Source organism: Amblyomma mixtum, chromosome 1 (assembly GCF_055824585.1).
Source record: "Amblyomma mixtum isolate Tamu chromosome 1, ASM5582458v1, whole genome shotgun sequence".
Classification (NCBI taxonomy): domain Eukaryota; kingdom Metazoa; phylum Arthropoda; class Arachnida; order Ixodida; family Ixodidae; genus Amblyomma; species Amblyomma mixtum.
In genome coordinates, this window is record NC_143012.1 from 53,205,554 (window position 1) to 53,215,008 (window position 9,455).

Sequence of the window (9,455 nt, forward strand, 5' to 3'; positions counted from 1 at the left end):
CCCGCGGGGGAGGGTCCGCCGGGCAGAGGGAAAGGATGTGGAGGGAAGAAGTTAAGGGTTCTGGGCTCAGGGCGCAATCCTCCGACATGTTATCAGGCATACGACACAGCTGGCGAAGCGAGCGGACGCTAGCGCAACGACGAGACAAGCGGTGTGACGTGATACCAAACGGCGGCTCCGCGGCGAGGCGCGCGGTGTGACGCCATACCAGATTGCGCGGCGAGCGCGCGGCGTCCGCCAGCTGCGGCGGTTGCTAGGCAACAGCTCAAGGTCGGTCTCTCTGCCTCCTCGGAGCACCTCCACAGCGAAATCGCAAGTTCGTGGCCAACGTAGCTTTCGCTACAAAAACTGAGAGAGTGCTCTCTAACTAGAAATATATGCATTCCACTTTCATATTCATTACCTCAAAATATCGCGAAATGAAAATAGATCTCACTGAATCTCATAGTAAAGATAGTCAAACTCAGCTGAATTTAAAAAAAAACTACTAGCATAGAAAGAACAAGCAGGAAGTTGCAGTCGCTCTATCTTGTTTAAAGTACCTCAAAGTAGAATTTCGAATTTCGCCGTATGCTTCTGGTCATCATCATCATCGTCATTGCCAGCCTGACTACGCCCACTGCAGGACAAAGGCCTCTCCCATGTCTCTCAAATGGACTCTGTCCTTTGCAGCTGCGGCCATCCTATCCGTGCAAATTTCTTAACCTCATGCGCCCATCTAGCTTTCTACTGCCCCCTGCTACGGTTGTATTCTCTTGGAATTCACTCCGTTACCCTTGAGGACCAGCGGGTATCTTACTTTCGCATTGCCCTTCCCAAGCCCATTTCTTTCTCTCGATTTCGACTACAATGTCATTAACCCACGTTAGTTCCTTCACCCACTCGAGCCGTTTCCGATCTCTTGAGCTTGCACCTATCATTTTCGTTTCCATAGCTCGCTGCGTTGTCCTTAACTTAACGTCAGGACTGTTCGTTAGCGTTCACTTTTCTGCTACTGGGTAGTGCCCAACTAATCTACTTCTCTTCTGTACGAGCTTTTTAAAGCCGAACTCAGTATACGCAGACTCACACTCTCCTCGGCGCTGTCGGCTGAAAACAAGCTCAAACTTGCATGTTCTGTGTGTTCCATTTCATGTCGTAATGTTATCGGGGTCCAGGGTGGTGCTTGTAGAGCCAGTTGTTATTTCAGTTTTGAAACAAAACGAATGCATTTAATTTTTCATGATCTAAGAGGTTCTCAGCGGGTCACAGGAGATGAAGACAACAATATTGCAAGAACAGAGCTCGGGCCTCTCTCGGCTTGTAGGGGACATTTCTATAGACAGAGATGGCTGCGAATTTTTGGCTCGCCTTGTTTGGTGTTAATGATGACCAGCACTTCAGTATAGAATTTTATCCGTTAATTCTACTAATCCTTGTGTAGATTTTCCGTCCTGTGCTTCCTGAACAATTTGCCTTTCCTAAGTGTGCTCTGCAAAAAATAGGAAACGTTGAAGCGTGTGCGAACATTAAACAATAAAGGAATGCTTCGTGCCTCCATCTAATAACCTGCGATCGCAGTCCTCATCTCACTGCATTCACGACCTTAGTCCGAAGCTGAAAGAAGGAGTTTTTTCGCCTCATTCATGCCTTTGTCCTCAGCCGTGTACTGTACACTACCCCATACTTACAACTATCCAAACATGACATAAACGCTTTGGATGCTTTGATTCGCAAGGCATTCAAGGTAGCACTTCATCTTCCCCTCAACACACCCACAGACAGATTACTAGGCCTGGGCCTCCACAACACGATCGGGGAACTGGTGGAGGCCCACCGACAGGCCCAATACATCAGGCTCACAAAAACTTCCACAGGTCGGTATATCCTGGACTCCCTGGGAATCAAAATACCGGCCAACGACCCAACCCTTCTCGCCATCCCACGATCCCTTCACCGAGAGCTTCTGATCAGGCCGCTCCCGAGGAATATGCACCCGTCCCACCATGAGCAGCGCCGCAGAGCCCGTGCGAAGGCACTCCATCGAGTGTACGGCCCCCAGCCGGACGCCGTATGGGTGGACGCTGCCTGCACGGGTGATGAAGCGACAGCAGCTGCGGTGGACTCCTCTTCATCCACCATCCTCACACTACCTCTCCCTCCAGATACGTCCCCAGAGGCTGCAGAGGAAGCCGCCATTGCACTTGCTATAACCCGCACGGAAGCCCGGTATATTTTAACTGACTCTAAAACTGCGATTCTAAATTTTGCTCGAGGCCGAGTTCATGTCCCTGCTTTTGGCATACTGGACTCGCCCGATGCACCCCCGCCCCGCCAAGTGCAGCTGATATGGGTGCCTGCGCACTCCGGGAATCCCGGAAACGAGGCCGCCAACCTCTTAGCCCGAGGTTCTTTAAACCGGGCTCAGGTGGCCTCGGATCGGGGATTCACGAAGGATCGCATGCACTCATTCAGTGAGCTGACCCAGGCATACAGAGCCTCTCGCCAGCTCTACCCCCCGCCCCACCCCTGCCTAGATAACAGACACGCAACACTCTGGCGCAGATTACAAACACATACTCTCCCCTCGCCCCTTACCCTAACGCACTATCATCCCTCCTTCCCCACTCCTGCTTGCGCCCTATGCCCAGAACCCTTCGCTTCTTCCCTCCACATCCTTTCCCTCTGCCCGGCGGACCCTCCCCCGCGGGACCTAGAGAACCTCAAGACCTGGGAGGACTGGGAGACCCTGCTGCATTCGGAGGACCCGGCCGTGCAGACCATCGCCACCGGCCGTTCTGCCAGTGTTATGGACCTCAGGAACATAAACAATTGAGTGCAGTGGGGTCGTGCGGGGACCCTGGGGCGTGCCCCGAATTCCTTTGTAAATAAAGTTTTCTCTCTCTCTCTTAAGCGAAATTTCCCCGAAAGTTCCTCATTTCTTCACTGAAAAATCTTTAAACAACAACGTTAAATACCCTAATATTCCGCATACCCCAAACTATGGAAAAATGAGCAGTCACTATTTAATGCTCAACCATGTTCCCTGTTTTATAACATGGCTTCGATTATCGCACATATGTCTGATGGAGACCTGAAATGAAGGAGCCAAACAGAAATGGAAAACTGAGTGGTATATTCCAGATTTGCTTAAAACATTCCGTGTAGCACTTCGTAAATACTTTAGATCTGAAATAAGGCAAGAAATTACAGCGTGTTACTGCGCTGATTTGAGAAAAAATTTCCGACGATTACGGTATTTCCTAATGTGAAACTTGAGCGCAGATCATCAGCTGTTTCAGCTTTTCGATAGACTGAGGCAAACAATTCTAGCAAGACAAGCGTGTACAGTTACAGACAACATGTTATTTTTCACACATATTCCTTCGTCAAGAAACACTCCACTTGATTGTCATGATAGAATCTTTGTCGACGAAGAAATAGATGGATATATGGTCGACTTGCTGCACCAATGCCTGGTTCTGAAAGACGAGATGTGCGTAAGTATTTCGCGAGGTTTTCACAGCTGTGGATCGGGTTGTTCTCCCGCATTAAGTGGCAAGAAATTTCCGCTTGTCTTTAATCTACATTAAGGTACCCACCCACCGTGAAGCCCTGGCAGTAGGCAGTGTTTCTGGCATAACGTTGTCAATGCCAAAGCATGCAGCACACATCTGTCTCTACCGCCACGCATCTTAAAGCACGATTGAGGGGTCCGCTGTTCGAAGAGGGCAGTTATGCACCTTCCGTCTGGTTCAGGTGTCTACCGATGTGTGAGAGATACCGCGCATTTCCTTTGCTCAAAATCCAGTTTACAAATTTTACCCTCTGCTTTCTAAGCCCACGCTCTATTGGTTTCGGAGCTGTGGGAGACAGATACTGCGCATTTCCTTTCCTCAAAAAAATATCGAAGAGACAATGGAAATTCTAAAGTGCTTGGCAAAAGTGTTGTGGTCAACCCGCTGCAACATCCTCGTACCGCTTGGCGCGCAATCACTGGGCTGCTTCGGGGCCATGCGTCTGACACACTCGACTGAAACGAGACGAGGCAACGCCAGAAGTGGACAACCACCTTCTACACCTCTGGGACACGCGGCACAGCCTTGTCCGCAGATGGCGCCGCCAAAAACATAATAGAAAGCTTAAAATTCATATCGCCGAGCTCACTCAGCGAGCGGCAGAGTACGCGGCCCAACTCGCCGACTCGAACTGGGTGAACCGCTGCAACAAAGCAGCCAGACAAATGTCTAGCCGGGGCACGTGGCGCCTCTTCCGCGCCCTAATTGACCCGACTCAAACTCGCGCCGTGACTCAAAAACATCTCCAACGAGCTATTCATAGCTTTGATCGAAATACTTCAAAATTAGAGTGCAAACTTCGCGACCAGTCTTTTTGCACTCAACAGGACCCCGGAGGGCCCGCGTACTCGTATGCAGGTTCAGAGAACACGGAGCTGGATCAGCCGTTCCAGCTGCACGACCTGAAGGCGGCCCTGGCTAAAATGAAACGAGGAATAGCACCGGGCCGGGAAAAGAAAACTGTGAAACTGCTTGCCAATCTTCCCGACTCCGCCTACGAAACCCTCCTCGCTTTCATCAACTCAATCTGGCTTCGTGAGGCAACCCTCCCGATAGAATGGAAGACCGCCCTGGTAACTTTCATTCCGAAAGCCGGCAAAGCCATAAACACAGACAACCTCCGCCCCATCTCCCTCACGTCTTGTGCGGGAAAGCTGATGGAGACCATGGTGCGGGACAGGCTGTCTGGGTTTCTGGAAAACCAAAATGCATTCGCAGACACCATGTTCGGTTTCCGCCCGCATCGGTCTGCGCAGGGTTTTCTGCTTCAACTGAATCGAGAAATACTGAACCCTGTCGAATACCCCTTCAACGATAAGGCAGTACTCGCACTAGACTTGAAGGGTGCTTTCAACAACGTCACACATAAAATTATCCTGCAACATCTCTCCCAGACCAACTGTGGACATAACACCTTTCAGTATATCAAGAAATTTCTCTAGGATTGACAGTCTCTCATCCGAATTCAAGACGAAGAACACGGCCACTATAAAATGGGAACGAGAGGAACACAACAGGGCGCGGACCTCTCGCCGTTACTTTTCAATTTCGCCATGATGAAACTCCCGGCTCAGCTGGCGCAGGTCGAAGGCGTCCAGCATGCGCTGTATGCTGACGACATAACCATCTGGGCCAAACATGGATCGGTTGGAGACATTGAAGCCAACCTGCAAAAAGCGGCGGAGATCGTGGACGCCTACGCCCGCCGCTGTGGCCTTCAATGCTCCCCGTCCAAATCCGAATTTGTGCACATTAGCCCGTCGCCTAAGTGCACCACCAAAATTGAACTATCTCTGGCCAGTGGCCCGATACCCGAACGCGATGAGATTAGAGTACTTGGTCTCTTTATCCACAAACATCGACGGGTTCATACAACACTAGCCAAACTGCGCAAGGTGGGAGACCAGGTTGGCCGAATGATCCGCCGGGTTTGCAACAAACGCGGGGGGTTTCGGTGCAAAGACGCCTTGCGGCTGGCGCATGCTTTCGTGACCAATCGAGTACTCTACTCGACTCCTTACCTTCACCTGCACAAGATTGACGAGAACACCCTCGAGGTGATTCTCAGAAAGATGTACAAGCGTGCCCTCGATCTCCCGGTGAACACGTCTAACCAGCGCGTCATGGGCCTGGGGATGGTAAACACCTTCGCGGAGCTCCGGGAGGCACACTTCACCAATCAATGCACAAGACTTTCAAAGACGCCGTTGGGACGCCGCCTATTAGCCCGACTACACATCCACCACCTAACTGTGAAGGAAGAGCTCGTACGCATCCGCGAAGTCTGGAGATACGCCCTGCAGGTGCGTCCTCTGACGACCACGTGACGACCACAATGGCAGGCGCCTTGCGCGGACGCAGGCACTGACCCGCCACTATGGAAACAAACAGGGAATCTTCTACGTGGACTTCTCCGGCCCTCACCATGGGGGGTGGTACACGGCCGCAGTCGTCCACCAAAACGTCGTGGTGAACGGCCTTACGTTCCGAGCTCAAGACGTAACATATGCGGAGGAGGTCGCCATTGCTCTAGCCGCCGCAGACCAGGACTCGCGAGTCATCATTACCGACTCGAGAGAGACGTGCAGAAATATTCAACAGGGATACATTGCTTTCTTTGCATATCGTATCCTTCAAAATAGCGACTACCTCGGGGCCCCCGCGTCTCGAACGATCGTATGGGCTTCTGCTCACATGGGCCTCAAAGGCAGTGAAACGGCAGATGCCGCCGCCCGCGCGCTCACTCTCCGGGCAACGCCTTCGGACCCTTGCGAAACGGATCCTGAACCCAATCCGGCCATCACTTTTCGACAAATTACTGAATTATACCAATCCAGCCACGCAATTTATCCTAAGCCCTATAGGGGCCTTACAAAGACGGAGGAACGCACACTACTCCGTCCTTACACAAAAATACTGCTGTGCCCGGCAGTTTTAAAGCACTTTGATCCTGCATGTACAGGAAAGTGTCCGTACTGTGTGGAAAAGTCTTCGGACATCTTCCACATGGTATGGGCATGCCAGTCAACCCCGAACCTCGCTCCAAAACCCAACCCCACCAGGGAGGACTGGGAGGCAGCCCTGCTCGGCTGCTCCGACCTGGTGAGCCAGAAGGCCCTGGTCGAGCGCGCCCGAGCCGCAGCGGTCGCCAATGGGCTCCTGTACTGAGGAGCGTACCTAGCGGTTGTGATAGGTGGCCCTTTATGGGATATCTCAAACTCCCTCCCTGTCATGCAAAAATAACAAAGTTTTCGAGACAGACCGAGACGTCTGGCGAAGGAGCAGCGGTTTTGTTGCCACCTCCGACGCGCGAGCGCTCGTTCTAACGCTACTGTGTGACGTCACGGTTGCTATGCACAGCTGCGCCCCCACCGGCGCGCCGGAAGCTCAGGAGGGGAGCAGGTTGCGCTTTTACTTTCTCCTTTCCAAGCTCCCGCTCCATTGCTCTCGCTGCTTAAAGGGTGTCCACTGCTGGTCACAACAGACAACGGCGACGGCAACGGAGACGCCGCGAAACGCAGAAACAGGCGCCTCAGCTGCGCTCTAAAATCCTTAACAGGTTTTGATACTAATATAATGATAAGAAACTGGAAGCAGCTGGCTGGCATGCTGAAAAGCATAAGATCTAGAAGTGATTGCACCATCAGGACTAAGGACGGAAGAAGACAGACAAGATACTAGCACTAGAAAAAGAATAAAACGTTCTGTCAACAATCTCACCTGGTTCAAGTTGTTCCCAGTTTCAGAATAAGAGACAAACCATTCGCAGGAAAGCTGTCTCCTTTATAACTGCTTGTTCTATATCCTGAAGTCACGGGCTTCTGAATAATGAATATTTGTGCAGTCCCGAAAGAAAAACCGCTTGAAAAAAAAATGGTATCCTCCCTCTCGCTGGCTTCTTCGGTGTCATCCGTGCAGTTATAGACCTCCCAAATTATTCTTTTCTCTATTACCTACGTTTCCCCCTAGGCCAGCGCGGGGGCTGCTTTGTTATGGCGTTCGGCTGCTGACCCTAAAGACGCGGGTTCGGTCCAGGCCTCGGCGGCCCAGTTTCGATGGAGACGAAATTCTAGAGGCCCGTGTATTGTGGGATGTCAGTGCACGTTAAAGAACCCCAGCTGGTCGAAAATTTTCGGAGCCCTTTACTACGGCGGTCATCATGGCCTGAGGTGCTTCGGGACGTTAAACGGCATAAACCAACTACGTTTGTCTCTCATTCTCCAAATTCATGCCCATTATACAAGCAGTGAATGCTTGCATTTCAACAATTGTTCGCGACAGCTGAACGTCGTTAATCTACCGACGAAGGTTGTTGTGCTTCAAGCAACTGCGTACTTTCCTATAGCCCCATTTGTTACTTTGGTGAGTTTACGGTGTTATTCCAGCCCGTTTGCAATGGAGTGCAGGTGCAGTGTGCCGATAGCATGCCTTCATTGCCTTTTCTTAGTGGCCGTAAACGGCTGCAACGAGCACTGAAAAGTAGGAGATACCTGAGATGAGAGGAAGAGCATTGTTCATAATTTACAGGAAAATGAAGTTGTTAGATACATAGCGCTTCTAGGTCAAGGCCGATAGTCAAACGTGCGAATCAACACACTGTGAAACCTAGAGATGCAGTTCGGGATCGAAATTCAGTTTTAAGGCGGAAGCCTTTAATGCCTCATCGTTGTAAGCAGGAGCTGTCGACAAGAAATGTCACGCTTTTCAGTTGGTCGAAGCGGTCGTAACGTCACAGTGCGCGAATTTCAAACGGGGCCAATTGTACTTTGGCTACTAACCATGCAACCAATTAAAGGGATCGTATAGTGATGCTCCAAGTAAGTTTGACTGAGTTTAGTTAATTGCTTACTTAACGAATTAGTCCAATTAACCTTTCTAGTCAGGCCAGATAAATAAATAAAACCGAGTAAGAACCCGAGGAAGAATTGGCCGAGCTTGGGAATCGAACCCCGGTCTCCGGAGTGCGAGTCGAGCACACTACCACTCGGCTATGCCAGATCGATGGTTTGGAATGAACAAAGGTGCGTCTAATGAATACGGTGTCTTCGTTCACTCCCATCTTCCTCCCTTCCCGTTACGGCGAGGTTCAGGTGTGCACCGAGATATGCGAGACAGATACATTTCCTTTCCTCAAAAAACAATTTACTGACGAGCAAGGCGTATTTGTCCGCGTTTCAGATTGGTCCAAATTGTCGGGATGTCACCACGCGCGAATTTTGACGGGTGTCCACCGAAATATGTGAGACAGTTACTGCGCAACTTTCTTTCGTCAAATACAATTTTCGACTAGTGCTACTGATATATGCGAGACAGTTAATGCGTAATTTCCTTTCCTCAAATACAATTTTCATTTTCTTCATTACGGCCCCTCTTTCTTCTTTCACTCCACTTCCTCCCTTCCTGTACAGTGCGGCTCAGGTGTCCACCGAGACGACAGAGAATTACTGCGCCATTTACTTTCCTTAAAAAGCGTTGCGTTCAAAGGGCAAGGCATCGCGCCGAACCAATACCTTTCTAGGAGGTATTGGCCGAACGGGTGGTGGCGTTCAATGGACTCCGTGGCAGCGCTATACAACACGCTGTCGCGTTCCACTCCTAAAGGCGAAGCTTAAGCGTCATTAATTGGCAGTTAATTAATGCACCAACAAAATGTGAAGTGAACAATCGTGTAGCAGAATGGAGCACTCAGGCTTTCGCCTTTCAGCACTTTAGCCGCTAATGTTCCTCGTAATTTTCGGTTGTGCCGGGTTTCCAACAAACGCGGTGGGTTACGAAGTAAGGATGCCTTGCGGCTGGCAAACGCCTTCGTAACTAGTCGAATTCTCTATTCGACTCCTTATCTCCACCTACGGAAACAAGAGGAGGACGCCCTTGAGGTCATCCTTCGCAAAATTGTTA

At 50.7% G+C, this 9,455-nt stretch overlaps 1 pseudogene; it reads left to right on the forward strand.

The window, feature by feature from the left end:
- Window positions 1-3,451: 3,451 nt before the first annotated feature.
- Window positions 3,452-6,725, forward strand: LOC149366322 (uncharacterized; annotated as a pseudogene).
- Window positions 6,726-9,455: the final 2,730 nt, after the last annotated feature.